The sequence below is a fragment of the Ovis canadensis genome, chromosome 18 (genome assembly GCF_042477335.2).
Source record: "Ovis canadensis isolate MfBH-ARS-UI-01 breed Bighorn chromosome 18, ARS-UI_OviCan_v2, whole genome shotgun sequence".
Classification (NCBI taxonomy): Eukaryota; Metazoa; Chordata; class Mammalia; order Artiodactyla; family Bovidae; genus Ovis; species Ovis canadensis.
In genome coordinates this window covers 47,479,717-47,496,083 of record NC_091262.1, presented here as the reverse complement: position 1 = coordinate 47,496,083, position 16,367 = coordinate 47,479,717, and the positions used below count along the sequence as shown (strand labels likewise).

The following is a 16,367-nucleotide window of genomic DNA, read 5'->3' as shown; positions in this document are numbered from 1 at the left end:
GCAACAAACAACCAAAAATAAAACTTTAAAATACTATTTAAAATAGCGCTAAAAAACACAAAAACTTAGGAACATATCTAATGAAAAATGTGCTGGACCTCTATGATAAAAACTACAAAAGATTGCTGAGAAACAGGAAGAGAAGATCTAAATAAATGGAGAGATGTACACATTCACAGACTGAAGAGCTTAATGTTGTCAAGTCTCCTCAAGTTGGTCTGCAGATCAAATATAAATAAAGATCCCAGTTGGCCTTTTTGGAGAAACTGGAAAACTGGTCCTAAAATCTATATGGAAATGCAAAATACTTAGAACAGCCAAAACAATCATATAAAAGAAAAACAAAGGCAGTTGTTTTACACTATCTTATTTCAAGTTTTACTATAAAACTATAGAAATCAATGTGGTACTGGTGTGAGGAGATAACCAGACGAACCGAACAGAGTTTAGAAACAGACCTATACAAACATGTTTAACTGACTTCTGATCACAAGGTATCAACATAAATCAATGGAGAAATCAAAAAGTATATTTTAATAAATGGTGCTAGACCAACTGGATATATATGAGAAAAAATATCTTTCTATTCCTATCCCATACCAGATACAAAAAATTAATTCAAAATAAACTATCTAAATATAAAAGTTGGAGAAGGAAATGGCAACCCACTCCAGTACTCTTGCCCAGAGAATCCCATGGATGGAAGAGCCTGGTGGACTACAGTCGACAGGGTCACAGAGTCGGACATGACTGAGCGACTTCACTTTCATTATAATATAAAAGTTAAAACTAAAGCTACTGAGGGGGAAAAAAAGAAAAACAACAGAACATCTAAGTGACCTTACAGTAGAGAAAGATTTCTTAGACAAAACTGAAATACACAGTACTAATCATAAAAGAAAAAAAATCTGATGAATTAGACTTCATCAAAATTTAAAAGTCCTGCTCATCAAAAATCATCATTAAAGAATACAAATTGGAAGACGTGTCAAAAAAAAAGACGCTGGGAGGCAACTAGAGCAGTCTATTTAAGAGACAGTGGTAAGCTGGAATAGGTAGAAGCAATGGAGAAGGGAAAAAGTTGAGATTCAAGACCAAGACTGATATAGGTGATGGCCTGAATTTGGTAATGATTTAATATAGTAATAGGTAACAGAAAGGGATGGGGGGAAATCACCCTTAATAAAATAAAAGGTGAATGGAACACATGTAATCCCACAACCTTTACACACATACCATCATATTATGTAACAATAGCAGCAGCTAGTATTTATTGCTCATTTACTATGTCTCAGGACTGAGTTAAAACTTTAAGGGCCTTCTTTAGGGGCCTTCAATCTTCATGACAACCCTATGAGATGATTACTTTACTAACCCATTTTACAGATGGGGAATTTACAACAGAGAGATTAAAATGGATATTTACACACTTATAATCAGAGCATAAAGGCAGCCTCTTAGTAAAATAGCATATTCTCCATGTGTATGTGCTATTCCACTGCATTCACATAGCAGTTTTTTCCTCAGTGGAATTTAGATAATTCCATTTTTCACAATTATAGTTAATGCAGCAATGATCAATTTCATTCAGTGCTTATCTTGAATAGTTTTCTCAAGATAAAGCCTCAGTCAGTCAAAATGTAAAACCACCTAGATTTGATTACAATACACCATAGTAGAAAACTATCTTTTCTCCAAAACAAATAATTTTCAATTTTTTTTCAAACCGAATCATGCTCTGGATGGGTTAAGATAATCATACATTTAAAACAAAGGTACTGTAAAAAAAAAATTTAGGGAGGTATTCCATATAATCTAGCCCCATTTCAACATCATCCCAATGAAGGCTACCTCCAAAGATCAAGAATTTCAAGAAAACTCCCAGATTTATGATGGCAAAAAGATGTTTCTGCCCTCTATTATAACCACACCAAAACAAGAAAAGAAAAAAAGAAAAGGAAAGTCACAGTTAAGGAGAAAATATTCCCAATAGATAGGATCCAGAATATATAAGGAATATTTACAAATAAATAGAAAAAAAAACATCAGTTTCTTAAAGCAGGCAAAAGAAGCTATGTGAATAGTCAATAAACATATGAAAAGCTGTTCAGCATCATTAATTATCAGGGAAATGTGAACTGAAACATAATGAGACACCCAAATGTCCAAGATGGATGAATGCATAAACACTCCATAAAAATGGAGTATCATTCGGTCTTTAAAAAGGAAGGTTTTGATGTATGTTACAACATAAATGAACCTTGAAGACATTAAGTGAAAATGAAGTAAGACACAGAAGGACATATCTTGTATGATTCCACTTACATGAGGTCTCTAGAACAGTCAACCTCACAGGGGCAGAAAGGTTTCCAGGGCCTGGGAGAGCACAGAAATGAAGTGTTACTATTTCAAAGGTACAAAGTTTCAGTTTGATATGACAAAAAAGTTCATGATGGTAATGACTGCATGACAATGTGAGTGCACTCAATGCCACTGAACTGTACACTTAAAAACTGTTAAAATGATACATTTTATCATTTGTATGTAAATGATAAAATGTATACTTTATCATACAAATGATAAAACGTATACTTTACCACAATTTTAAAAAGTATTAGATTGGGAAAAGACCACCATAGATATTATATCCACTACTACAGATCAAAAATGAAAGCACCAAATGTCTGTGATAATGCAAAGCACTGGAACAACTCTTAACTGCTGATAGTGTAAAACGATACAAGCACTCTGGAAGAGAGGTCAGCAGTTTCTTATAATATTAAATATATATCTGTGACCCAAAATTTCCTGTCTAGGATTTACCCAGGAGAAATAAAAACATATATTAACAAAAAGACTTGTATACAAGCGTACAAAGTACCTTTATAACAGTCAAAAACTGGAAACGAGGAGAGAGGAAACAAATCATGGTATTAATTATACCACAGAACACCACTTAACAATAAAAAAGAACAAACTACTTATGCTACTAATACAAGGTTGATGATACTCAAAAACTGAAAGTCACAAAGATACATTTATATGAGCCTATTTATAAGAATTTCTACAAGAGTAACTATAGTGAGAAAAATCCGAAGTCGTCCACCTATAGGTCGGAAAATTGACTAGAAAGAGGCAGAGGGACTCATGGAGTAAAGAAAATGTTCTTTGTTTTTACTGATGCAGTAGTTACAAGGATGTACACATCTAGCAAAATTTACTGAATTGGGCATTTAACATCTGTGCATTATTATTGTATGCAAGCTGTATCTTAATTTTTTTAAAAAAGGAGGAAAACTACATGCAGCCAACATAACCAGTATAGTATGACACAGAATATTTAGTCATTCCTTCAATAAGAAGAGATTAATTTCCCAGAAAGGTTTTCTATAAAACATAAAGATGAAAACTCACACACTGGACAATGCCTGCAAAGATTTCTATTAGGCATCTCATAAATGTCCAAAACAGAATTCTTAATTTCTTTAGCCTAACACTCAACATCCCCCAATTTGTTCCTTCCCAAGCTTTTCTCACGGCTTTTCAGGTGGCTCAGAAGTAAAGAATCCACCTGCCAAGGGAGAACATGTGGGTTAGATCCCTGGGTTGGGAAGAGCCCTTGGAGGAGGAAATGGTTACCCACTCCAGTATTCTTGCCTGGAAAAATCCCCTGGACAGAGGAGCCTGGCCGGCTGACAGTCCTTGGGGGTCACCAAAAGTTGGACACAACTTAGCGACTGAGCCTCAAGCTTTTCCCATCTCAATAAATGGCATCAACATACACTATACTGCTTAGACAAAGGGGAAAAAAGTCAGGAGTCTTCTTGATTCCTTTCTTGTCCTTCATCCCATACATTCAATTCATCAATAAGCCCTATCGTCACTACTTCAAAGATAAGTCCATCTCTCTCCACATCCACTGCCACTTACCTACTCTAAGTCACTATCATCTCACAATTGCAGCAGTCCCGTTATATCTCTGCCTCGACTTCTGCCCCTCTAATTCTTTCTCTACACTGCAGCCAGAGTAAATTTTAAAATGTAAATCAGTTGTCATGATTCTGCTTAACCTCCTTTCCATAGACTGCAAGCCCTACACAATCCCATTTCTACTAACCTCTACAGACAACTTCATCTCTCACCACTCCTTTTCCCTGTTCTCCAGACAAACTGACCTTATCACTGTTCCTCAAATACATCAAGCTTGTTCTCTCCAAAATTCTGCACCAGGTATTTTCAGAACACTCTTTCCTCAGTTATACGAATGGCTAGTTCTATCTTGTCTTTCAGTTACCTTCGAAAATGTCACCACACTAAAGAGGCCTTCCCTGGCTACCCAATTTAATGTGGCTAAACTCCCTATCACTCTCCAACACTTTGTTATAATTTCAAAATGACTCACCACATGAATTATCTTTGTGTCACCCCAACAGAATGTAAGCTCCACGAGGGCAAGGGACCTTGTCTGTTTTGTTCAGACAATAAGATTGCCTCTAGAATGGAAGAGGAACTCAGTAAATAGTAATTCAATCAAAGGAGACATAATGAACCTAACAGAAGTTAATCACTCAAAATCTAGAGTTATCTAAATGCCTTAGCTCTCCTTAGAAATGGTTCCAAAAACACAATATCCCTAAGCATATTCTATGTGAAATTGTATGTAAGATATGAAACCTAATACTGTTCTACACACAAAGGGAAGTCAGCAAACAGCAGGTGACATAGGGGCTTCCCGGTGCTTAGCGGTAAAGAACCTGCCTGCCAATGCACCAGACCCGAGGTTGACCCCTATGTCAGTAAGATCCCCTGGAGAAGGAAATGGCAACTCACTCGAGTATTCTTGCCTGGGAAATCCCATGGACAGAGGAGCCTGAGAGGATACAGTCCATGGAGTTGCAAATAGTCAGACACAACTTAGCGACTAAACAATAACAAACAATATTAAGCATAAAATGAAACACTGGCTTAGCTGTTCCACAAAAAAATAGAAAAGAAATAGAATAACATTTTAAACAGTTTTCAAATATTAATTTCAGAAATATATCTACATGAAACATAAGCCTAAAAAAAGAAAAACAGTAGAAATATATTTAAAGGAGCATAAAAAGCACTCCTTCAGTTAAAAAAAAAAAAAAGAGTGTCTCATTAGAAACACAAAAACCTAAAGACAAACTCCAGTAGTTCTCTATTACTTAACTGAGCAAGTATCACAAAACTGTGCTGACAGAACAGACAATAAAAGACACAATGCATTAGCAGGCTCATCCATAATTTTTTTTTTTTACTACAGAGTATTCCAAACATATACAAAGATAGACAGAACAGCATAATGAACCCCACATACTCATCAATGAGTTGCAACAATTATCAATTTATCTCAAGGAATTTAAGAAATCAAGTGAATTTCCAGTGCAACACAATTTCCACGACACTGATGACAGAAAAAGGCACAAAACAGCCATGATTTTATGCTTATTTTCCCTTTCCTGATTGACCTGTGTCTACTTAATGCCACAAAATATGAAGTTCCTTTCCTATCATTTATACTTCATCATAATCCTACTTTGATGTTTACTTTAGATTGATGCAAAACGAAAAGCTGCAACTGGCCGTAAGAAATGCCAGAAATCAATTAGATGGGAAAAGACTTCTACTTCTCCATTCAACATATATCTTTAAGACACTGATACTACACATACAAGTTTATATTTTGTCAATAATAACTAATAAGTAGGATTTTTAATAGTTTTAAAGAAAATTTCTTTATTAACTGGAAACAGTAAATCTAAAACAAGTGGAGTGCCAACATGGGGATTTCTAATCAGATGAACACACTAAGGGAGAACACACCCAAATCAAGACACAGTATTTTGAACACCCCAGAAGGTTCCACTGTGTTCCCACAAAGGTAGCCATTATTCTGATATCTATCACAAAAGAGTCATTTACCTGTTTTTGAACTTCATATAAATGGAATCATAAAAGTTCTCTCAAAGTGTTGCCTTCTTTTGCTCAACGTTACACCTGGGAGAGTCACCCCTGTTGCATGTAGCAGCAGTTCATTCTTTCCAGTGGCTATATAGTATTCCATTACATAACTATGCCTCAATGTATTTATCCATCGTAGTCCTGATAAGATGGACTATTTCCAGTTTGGGGGCCATTATGAATAGAGAATTAAACAGTTTTGTATATACCTTTGTAGTGGACAAACGTACCCATTTATGCTGGACATATTACAAAGCAGTAGACACAGGTTCAATCCCTGGGTTAGGAAGATCCCCTGGAGGAGGAAACAGCAACCCAGTCCAGTATTCTTACCTGGAAAATTCCATGGAGAGAGGAGCCTGGCAGGCGACAGTCCATGGGTCACAATGAGTTGGACACGACTGAGCAACTGAGCACACTAGACACAGGATGATTCTACTCAAATGCTATTAGGATTTCCAGACTACCAAATGCCGCACTATGAGAAGCTACCAAATCATTTCTCTTGTAACAAGCCTTTAGATAACAAAGTCAGGTAGACCGAAATGGTCTTCCACTCATCATGCAATTAAAGTAGCTGTCAGAAATGATTCAAAAGCAAATCGCTGATTACAGAGCTACAAACTTCCATCTCATCCACATCTGACAGAGCTCTTCAGCATTCAGATCCAATCCTTTGATCTGCTGCTGCTGCTAAGTCACTTCAGTCGTGTCTGACTCTGTGCGACCCCATAAACGGTAGCCCACCAGGTTCCGCCGTCCCTGGGATTCTCCAGGCAAGAACACTGGAGTGGGTTGCCATTTCCTTTTCCAATGCATGAAAGTGAAAAGTGAAAGTGAAGTCGCTCAGTCATGTCCGATTAGTAGCAACCCCATGGAGTGCAGCCCACCAGGCTCCTCCGTCCATGGGATTTTCCAGGCAAGAGTATTGGAGTGGCTAAGGACAATTAAATCAACAATTATGGATAAGTGGTTAGTTATGGATTTCTGAAAAACTAGGTATCTATGTAGAAACGTGTCTATAGAATCAAAAGCTTGGAAATGACAGAGATCTTGAAAGAAAACATCTACTAGTACAATCCTAGTACTAAGTCCCTATCTTCCACAAAAGGCAGCATAGTGAAAAAGGCACGGGCTTCTGAAGTCAGACATTAAAGGCCAGAATTATGAGCAAATTATCCTAATCTGAGTCTCAACTATCTCAATTATAAAATGGGAAGTAGAGCTGACCCTCGAACAACATGGGCTTGAATGGTGCAGGTCCACTTAAAATACCTATTTCCTTCACCAAATACAACAGTACTACACGATGGGCAGTTGCCTGAATGTGAGATGCAGAACCACAGATACAGAAGAACCATGTATACGGAGGGCCAGCTATAGGTTAGTCTCAGATTTTCAACTTTGCAGACGGTTGGAGGCCCTGGCCCCCAACTGTTCAAGAGTCAACTGTATACCAATTAAACGATCTCATAGAACCACTGTGAAGATTAAATGAGATAATCTATATAATTTTTACCATATACCAAATTTTACTTCAAATGTCTCCCTTTTTGGGCGGGGGGGGGGGGGGCAGCTTGCAGGATTTCTGTTCCCTGACCAGGGATCAAACTCATTCCCCCTGCAGTGGAAGAGCAGAGTCTTAACCACTGGGCCACCAGCGAAGTCCTACAAACACCTTCTTTTCACAGAAGGAATACTGGCCAAATAGGGGATTCAAGTTATGGCCCTAGAAAATTATACTACGAGGGTCACCTTCCGTCTCACCTGAAAAACTACAAAAATGCCTAAATTACCTCTACAACATCTTGGAAATGAAGACTCAATCTTCAAAGTGGAATACACACATCCTTAGGAGTACACAAAGACATGGAAGCAAGGGAATCAACTTCCACCCTACTCTATCATGAAGCTGATCTGCCTAGATAGCAAATAAAGACTTTCAACCATAAAGTTTATTACTTTAAAACAGGAGTCAGAAAACTACACCCATGTACCAAATCTGGCCCACTGCTAACAAAGCAGAATTGGAACAGAACCTAGTACAGCTCTCTGCTTACTGTCTGTGGCTGTTTCTGCACGTCAATGAGAGAACTGAGTAGTACTAACGGAGACCACATGGCCCACAAAGCCTACCAGCAAGCCCTTTACAGAAAAACTTTGCTGACTCCTGTTTCAGGATACAGTTCTGTGGGGTGCATACAAGTTCAAAAAGAAAAAAGAAAATAAGAAATTCCCAGAAAGATAAAACTACCAAAACTGACTCAAAAAGTTTAAAAAAAAAAAAAAATCCAGACAGACTTACACCAAGGAAAGAAATTGAATGAGTAATTTTAAAATCTTCCCACACGAAAAAGCCCAGGCGCAGAGGACTTTGCTGGTAAACTCTATCAAACGTAAAGAAAGAAATAATTACCAATTCTACATAAATTCTTTCAGAAGACAGCAGAATAACGTTTTCCAACTCACATTATGAGGGTAATTTTACTCTTGATACTGAGTCCAGTCCAAAGACATCACAGGAAGAGGATACCTCAGACCAATATTCCTCATAAAAATTTTTAATATCAGCAAATTGAATTCAGCAATATATAGAAAGTAGGATACACCAAGGTTCAACAGAATCCATTCTAGGAACACAAGACTGGCTTAACATCTGAAAATCAGGTAATGTAATACACCATTTATACACAGCCATATCTTCGAGGGCTTTTATATCTAAAAAAGATTATCTATATACTTTTAAAGCATCAAATTACTATTAGATTTAGAAAACTTTGTATTTATTTCTCAAAAGTCAATATTTACAACCTAACAGAAATTACATACTAAACCATTTTCAATTAAATGTTTAAATTACTTAAATTTATGATGACCCTTCCATTTCATTAAACTACACTGGGCAAATGAGATTAACCAGATGATACTTTCTCTCTTCACTTCATTAGGCAACAAATTTGATAAGAACACTCTTCAGATAAGGCTTCAAATACACACTGCATATAAAAAAGTGACAGATCCTCAACACTGATCACCAAATTCTCAGCTGTAATTGTATCCATAAAACAAATCACTACAGACACAGATGCCCAAAGTCATGCCGTCACCTAATTTAACCACAATAGGGCAAATCTCCCACCCCATCTCACCCACCAGGTCACCAGAAAAGACTCAAATGCCTTGCCAAAATTCGGACACATTATCATTACAGATACTGTACTCCTTTGGGATACTAATATGGATGTCATGTCCTGTTGTTCTGATTGAAGAATTCTAATAACCCTGCTCCTGTAGTTGATAACAAAAAAATGCTGTATTTTCACCTTGCATTACTTACGAATCCTGGACTCTCAAGAATCTTAATTAAACATTTTCTAGTCCAGCGTTTTTCAAACTACAGTTCTTTAGCAGTCAGACCCATTACAGGTCAGAATCAGTTTAGTGAGTTACAATCAACTTTTTTTTTTTTCTTTCAATGAAATAGAAAATGTCAGAGGGTACCACACACATAGAAGGCAAATTTTTGTTTCCTGTGTACACACTCTATGCATGCAGGGGTCACAAAGAGTCAGAATGCAAAATACATTAACTGTGGGTCACAGGTCAAAAAAGTTAGAGACACTCTATTAGTCCCACAGTCCTCAAGAAGGCTTCAACAAGATTCTTAGCACTCAAAGAATTATGTTTTTTGTAACCATTTCCATTTCGTACAGAGAAACCAAAAAATAGGAATTCTGTGCTCAGTACATTTAATCTTCCATTCATAAATAAAAGACTAGACTCCATCAGGTTTCCAGCTGAAATAGTGACCTGCTCAGAGGCAATCACTTAAGTTTTGATGGGATTAAGACCTTTATTTGACAGAGCGCAAACTGAAATCCGTTTAGTCTGTGGCTAGGAAAGTTAAGTCGCTCAGTCGTGTCCGACTCTTTGCGACCCGGTGGACTGTAGCCCACCAGGCTCCTCCACCCCATAGGAAAGAGAACCAAAACCAATCTGGGTCTCGAGATCCTCATCTGGTACGCCAGGAGAGGGCTGTTTGGACTCCTTCCACCTCTGAAATTGGGAAGTTTGTTGACAACCAACTGGCCAAGCAGGTGAGGACTATGCCTCCCCCACACCAAAACACTTGAACCATTCAACAAGTCAATTACTGATCAATTCAACCAATATCACACAAAGAGTACCGATAATAAGAAACTAAGACTTTCACTAACAACAGTAAAGAATCAAGGGGAAGTAAGTCTCCAGGAATAGCAGAAGCTGCCCCCTGCCAGGTATCACTAATTTCTCAGCCACCCTCTCCTCTCAGACTCCAGTTCATCTCCGTCCCCCAGATATCTGTCACGGATGTGGTACTCGCGTTCTTCCCTGCCACCGTTCTCCACTGTGCAAAAGGAAACTGGGGCAGGGAGCAATGTGGGGGTGGGCTGCAGGAGCCATTAACAAAGCTAAACTAAGAGCCTAGGCCGCTAACGCCTCCCACCTCCCACAATTCCTCGACTGCTGAGAGTCCCGTTCCCTCGACCTCCACCTCAAACCATGCCCCGGAGGCAAGTCCTAGTAATGGGCCCCAGCGCACCCGAAGCGGCCCCTATCTCGAACCCTCCGCTCTAGAAGTCTGCAAGGCCTGGAACCACGAAGCCTAAAACCAAACTCCCTGGCAACCCTGGAAGACCCCTCCCACGAGCGCCCACCAGCCACCCGCCCCCCCGTCGCGCCTACCTCTACGCCTCCAAGCCTACGCCTCCTCGGTTCACCACACCAAGCCTGCCTCGAAGCACCCCAAGACCCTGAAACTAAGGGTCTTCTTCACACCCACCCCCACAGCCACGGCCGCCGCCGGAAGCGCCCTGCGTCTCCACGCCACCGTCTTGAGGTCACTTCCGGCGCGACGCTTCGGAACCCGGTGGAGGGGCGCCCGGGAAATTTGAGAATTTGTAAACAGTAACTACTAGGACCAGCTGTGTGGCCTTCCAGAACCGCGCCTGCTAGGCCTAGTTCCCTGTGCCCCGGCTACCTATACCGGGTGGAGTCTGGGTTCGAGTTGGAGTCCTGCCTGCGTCCCAGGCTCGGTTGCTGGGGAGCTGTCTTCCCTCTCGTAGCATTGATGGAAAGCTCCGACTTTCCTTCCAGTTCCTCTTATGCTAATCACCGAACCAGAGCGGAAGACTTTGGCTAGGAGGCTGCCTCTGTTCTCATGGCCCCTATCCTCGATCAGTTGCAGCTGTGGGATGCAATTAATAGATCCCCGTGATGGATTAAAGGAAAAAAATTTCCTTCGTGGTTGATCTTCAAAGTTTATCAGCTTCAGCTCGTTCGGGGCTTAGTGTCAGCCAAACTGTGCTTGAATACCTTTCCCCACTGCCACCCCTAGTACTCAGTACATGGGAAAGTGCCACTCTCCTTCCTGTGGCATTTTAGAATCTCGGTCGCCTTGATTTTGAAAAAAGCAGCCGTTTAGGATCAAGACTGAATGTAATGAGTAAGTTTATAGTTGCCAAGGTCATCTTGAAGCCTGACATCTGGTTTAGGAACCACTGCTTGAGCAGGCAGCGTAGAGGAGGGCAGGGGTTCCAAATCTGGCTCATGCAAAATAAGTCGAAGAACTTTAAATTTTTTTCTGTTTTCAAGAACTGTCCCTTTCCTTCCTCCGACACTAAAAATTCTGTTTTAGTAGGTCTGGAGAGTCCATGGCATCTGTTATTTTAAAGGTTTCTTCCAGTCAATTCTTAGCAGACCATGGTTTGGAAGCCCCTGGTGTATCAGACTCAGAGTTGAATCTTTGCTCTACCTTTTCTTTTTAATTATTATTATCATTTTACAAAGGAGCTGTGCCTCTCTGGAAATAATAGCTAACAGTTACTGTGAAATTAATGAGATTTGCTGACCATGATTGCTATTCCACACACACACACAAAAGGTTGTTAATTCTCTTGTGCCTCCCTTTGGTTATGGTGGTATGCATATGTGCTACGTCTCTTCAGTATAATCCACTCCAAGTTATTTTTTAAACGCACAGGAGAATCAACCTTTCATCTTGTTCTCTGTAGCAAACACTGCTGTAACCCCAGAGGTCAGTTGGATATTATGCCTACTCTTGCATCCCCATCACCTTGCACTGCTGCTGCTAAGTCGCTTCAGTTGTGTCCGACTCTGCCTTACCCCATTGACTGCAGTCTACCAGGCTCCTCCGTCCATGGGATTTTCCAGGCAAGAGTACTGGAATAGGGTGCCATTGCCTTCTCCAATCACCTTGCACAGTTCAGTTCAGTTCAGTCGCTCAGTCGTGTCCGACTCTTTGCGACCCCATGAATCGCAGCACGCCAGGCCTCCCTGTCATCACCAAATGCTGGAGTTCACTCAGACTCGAGTCCATCGAGTCCGTGATGCCATCCAGCCATCTCATCCTCTGTTGTCCCCTTCTTCTCCTGCCCCCAATCCCTCCCAGCATCAGAGTCTTTTCCAATGAGTCAACTCTTCGCATGAGGTGACCAAAGTACTGGAGTTTCAGCTTTAGCATCATTCCTTCCAAAGAAATCCCAGGGTTGATCTCACAGTGCCTGCCAAATAGTAGGTTCTAAAATAAATGTGTATTGAATGAATGAAAGGATTGTCCAAAGATCCTCTATATAGACTTTCCCTGGAACTCAAACTGGGAGTCTCTAGTCAGATCTGAAGTCTGAGCTGATCAGTCACTAAACTTTGGAAAAGATCAACAACTGCCTTAATTCTACTAAATGAATTGCTCTGCTTAGAGAATTCTGCTGCATTGTTTTGGAACTTTGACCTCATGGAAAGATCAATCACCCAGACTTTTAAGTTTCTTAAAGCTCTTAAGAATTATTGAGTTTCTCCTTTGATCTACAGAGAATGGCAAATACATTCAGAATTAGAATGGAGAATCGTTGTTTCACACAGTTTTAAACAAATGGTATGTTTTCTCAGCAGAATCGGGGATGTTTACTAATTACACAAAAAATTCAGATTAAAGATCAGCATCTTATAGAGTTAGGGAAACCAGGAAGTCATGCTATAAAGTCCTTCCAAACTCCTTGTCCTTGCTACAACCACCATATATACAGACTGACTCAGTGTGTTAAAACTGAACACTGATTGGGACAAGAAATACACACTATGTGCCTGAAACATACTGTTGTACAAGATAGCAAAGAAGCTATCAAAAACTACTACATTTTTGTCAAAATAACTCAGATGCCAACTTGAAGAGGCTCCCATTGGTCAAAAGTAGGACAGTATGGGCATCAATAATAACAATAGAAATTCATCAAATATATTAAGATCCATGTGTCACTAATGATAATTTTTGAAAACTTAATTGGAAACATATTTAACTGTACACCTGGTGCTCTCACTCCTATTCAAGAGAAATGAAAAATCTATATTAAAAAAACCCAACAGTACACGAATGTGCTTGGCAGCCTGAGACTGGCAGTAGGCATTACCATCCCAGGACAACATTTTGGCATCCAGAAAAAGTTACATAGAGTTTGGAAGAGGAGGAATCCAGGCTGATTATAACAGAGGCACTTTTTATGGTTATACCCATTTGAGGATTGTCATCGGCAAAAACCATACTAGAAATTGATTTCAGAACTCCTCTACCTTATAGCAATTGATAGTATATAAAATTGCTTACTAATAGCATAGAGAAACAGGTTGTTTTTTTTTTTTTAAGTACAGAGACTTCCCTCGTGGTCCAGTGGTTAAGAATCAGCCTGCCAATTCAGGAGATAAGGGCTCGAACGATTCCAGGTCTGGGAAGATTCCACATGCTGTGGGACAACTAAGCCCATGCACCGCAACTACTGAGCCCACACTATAGAGCTTCATGCTCCACAACAAGAGAAGCCCCCTCAATGAGAGGCCCAGGCACTGCCACTAGAGAGCAGCCCCCACTTGCCACTACCAGAGAAAGCCCTCTCACAGCCGTGAGGACCCAGCACAACCAAAAAGAAAATTAAAATAAATTTTAAAATATAAAGAAAATTCTCATTCCATAGTTCTTTGATTGGTTCAGGAAACATTTGTAGAGGAGCTGCCTACTAAGTGTCCCGCACTGTGCTAGGTACTGGGATAGGAATAAAGCACTGCTTTCAAGGTGCTTACATTCTAGAAGGAAAAACAAAGAACCACAGATGAGCATGATACAAAAGCACAGAGCACCAGGAAAGCACATAAAACAAGGAATTGGGAGAAGCAGATACCGACAGGGGAGCACGGGGTTTCCTAGATATGACATCTGAGCTGATGTACAAAGGATGAACAGGGATTAATTAGGTGAAACTTGGAGAAAGATCATTTCAGTGAAGGGAGAGTTACATAGAAGGCCAAGGAAATGTGCATTAGCACAGCCCACCCAGGGAAACACAGGGAGTTCAGCTTGGAAGGAGCATAAATATAAAGAGAGGAGGTGATGATAGATAGATCCAGAAAGTTAGGCAGGAGCCAGATCCAAGAGAGCCTTCCATGCCATCAAGAGCTTGGATTTATGCCAAGGGCAATGGGAAACAAATGCAGAATTTTAAGCAAAGAAATGTCCTGGTCAGACTTATGTTATGGAGAATGGACTTAAGAGAAACAAAACTGGTGGGAGTGAGATCAGATGAGAAATGGCAATAATTCACACTAAGGCATTAGTAAGTCAGGCTGATAAGGAGAAGACAGTTTATAACAATGTTTGGGAGAAGTAGAATCAATGCCTAGGTTTATGGCTAAGACTGAAGATTGTTTGATGGTGCTGTTTGCTCAGATACTGAATAGAAGAGGATGAAGATCTTATAGATAAACAGTAAGATGATAAATTCTGGTCTGCTAATGTTGCATTTAAGGTACTGTGGGAGCAGTTAAAATCCTTAGATTTGGGACCCTGGCAGCCTTGCCCTTGACCCACTCTATAGGTACTTTCTGCTCTGATTTTCCTTTCCTGTGGTGTTCAAGTGACAGCCTGCTCAGAGCTCACACCCCTCCTTCCAGACCTGCTCCATTTTGCCTTCCTAGGATTCCCTAACTGTCTCCCAAATGGTTCCAAGCCCACTTTCAGCCTGTAGACAAGCCTCTTCCCTAAGCCTGTCTTCCTGATGGTGAACCTCACCATCATACAACGCCCCCAAGCCCAAGGAGTAGCCAGAAATGGGACTACTTGGGAGGAGTGAGGCTGAAGAGTGGAAATTCAGGCTGAGATGAACACATGTGTGAACATGAGAAACCCCTCACCACAGAAGGGAGCGGGAAGAAAGGAGGAAGGAATAGGGACCTCCATGTATCCTCTGGCTCTGGCCATGCACATGCCAGGAGTAGGTCATTTAATAGTCTGGAACGTGTGGCCATCTCGTGGGAAACTGGATATATAGATCTGGAGCTCAGGAGAGAGATATGAGGTTTAGAATTCATCAATAATCAGGCAGTAATTGAATTTCCAATAATGGAGTATCCAAGGGTAACACATAGTATAAGAAGGGTCAAAGGCCAAAGAAAGAACTTCGAACGACACCAACATTTACAGGATACACACAGGAAGTAAGTGTTTTGGGGATAATGTTTTGTAGGTAAAACCAGTGAACAGCACCCACTTGCCTTTCCTGACCTATGCTGCTAAGTCACTTCAGCCGTGTCCGACTCTGTGCAACCCCATAGATAGCAGCTCACCAGGCTCCCTCGTCCCTGGGATTCTCCAGGCAAGAACACTGGAGTGGGCTGCTATTTACTTCTCCAATGCATGCAAGTGAAAAGTGAAAGTGAAGTTGCTCAGTCGTGTCTGACTCCTAGCCACCCCCATGGACTGTAGCCCACCAGGCTCCTCTGTCCATGGGATTTTCCAGGCAAGAGTACTGGAGTGGGGTGCCATTGCCTTCTGCGTTCTTGACTATAGGAAGGAGCAATTGTTTTAACAAGACTTGCTTCTGCCTTAATGTGCTTTTGGCCACCCTAACAGTCTCTATCAAGCAGGAGTATAGGAGTGGGTTGCCATTTCCTTCTCCAGGGGATCTTCCCGACTCAGGGATCGAACCCGGGTCTCCTGCATTCCAGGCAGACGCTTTAACCTCTGAGCCACCAGGGAAGCCCCTCTATCAAGGATATCAACCATCAAAGAATTAAACAAAGTCTTATATCAGTAACAGCACAATACTCATCTATAGTTCTTGACTTAACAGTACCTGTCATGGAGTTCTAGAATGGTAGAGATGAAAGGAAACCTTTGAAATTATCTACTTCATCCCCCATTGTATGGGTAAGGGCTTAGCAAATTAATGGTGGATTCAACATTGGGACTCGGGTCTCCATGACTTATATGTAGGCGGAACATGCCCCAGTCTGCCTAAAACAATCTCAGTTCACACCTGTTACTTGTAATAATT

The 16,367-nt window shown here is 40.5% G+C and overlaps 1 protein-coding gene and 1 non-coding gene across 4 annotated transcripts in view; both read right to left on the bottom strand.

Moving 5' to 3' along the window:
* Positions 1-10,870, bottom strand: part of EDC3 (enhancer of mRNA decapping 3) — a 54,962-nt gene extending 44,092 nt beyond the window's left edge. The window contains exons 1-2 of one of the 3 annotated variants that reach the window (XM_069560172.1): positions 10,714-10,870; positions 2,326-2,376 (exon numbers count right to left, since the gene is read on the bottom strand). The gene's annotated coding sequence lies outside the window, so the exon portion shown is untranslated. Of the gene's footprint in view, positions 1-2,325; positions 2,377-4,402; positions 4,494-10,713 lie in introns of those variants that run through there. The other 2 variants (XM_069560175.1, XM_069560174.1) reach the window with 2 other exon arrangements.
* A 5,126-nt stretch (positions 10,871-15,996) lies between these two features.
* Positions 15,997-16,069, bottom strand: TRNAS-GGA (transfer RNA serine (anticodon GGA)). Its single transcript has one exon. It is a non-coding gene; the product is annotated as a tRNA-Ser (tRNA).
* Positions 16,070-16,367: the final 298 nt, after the last annotated feature.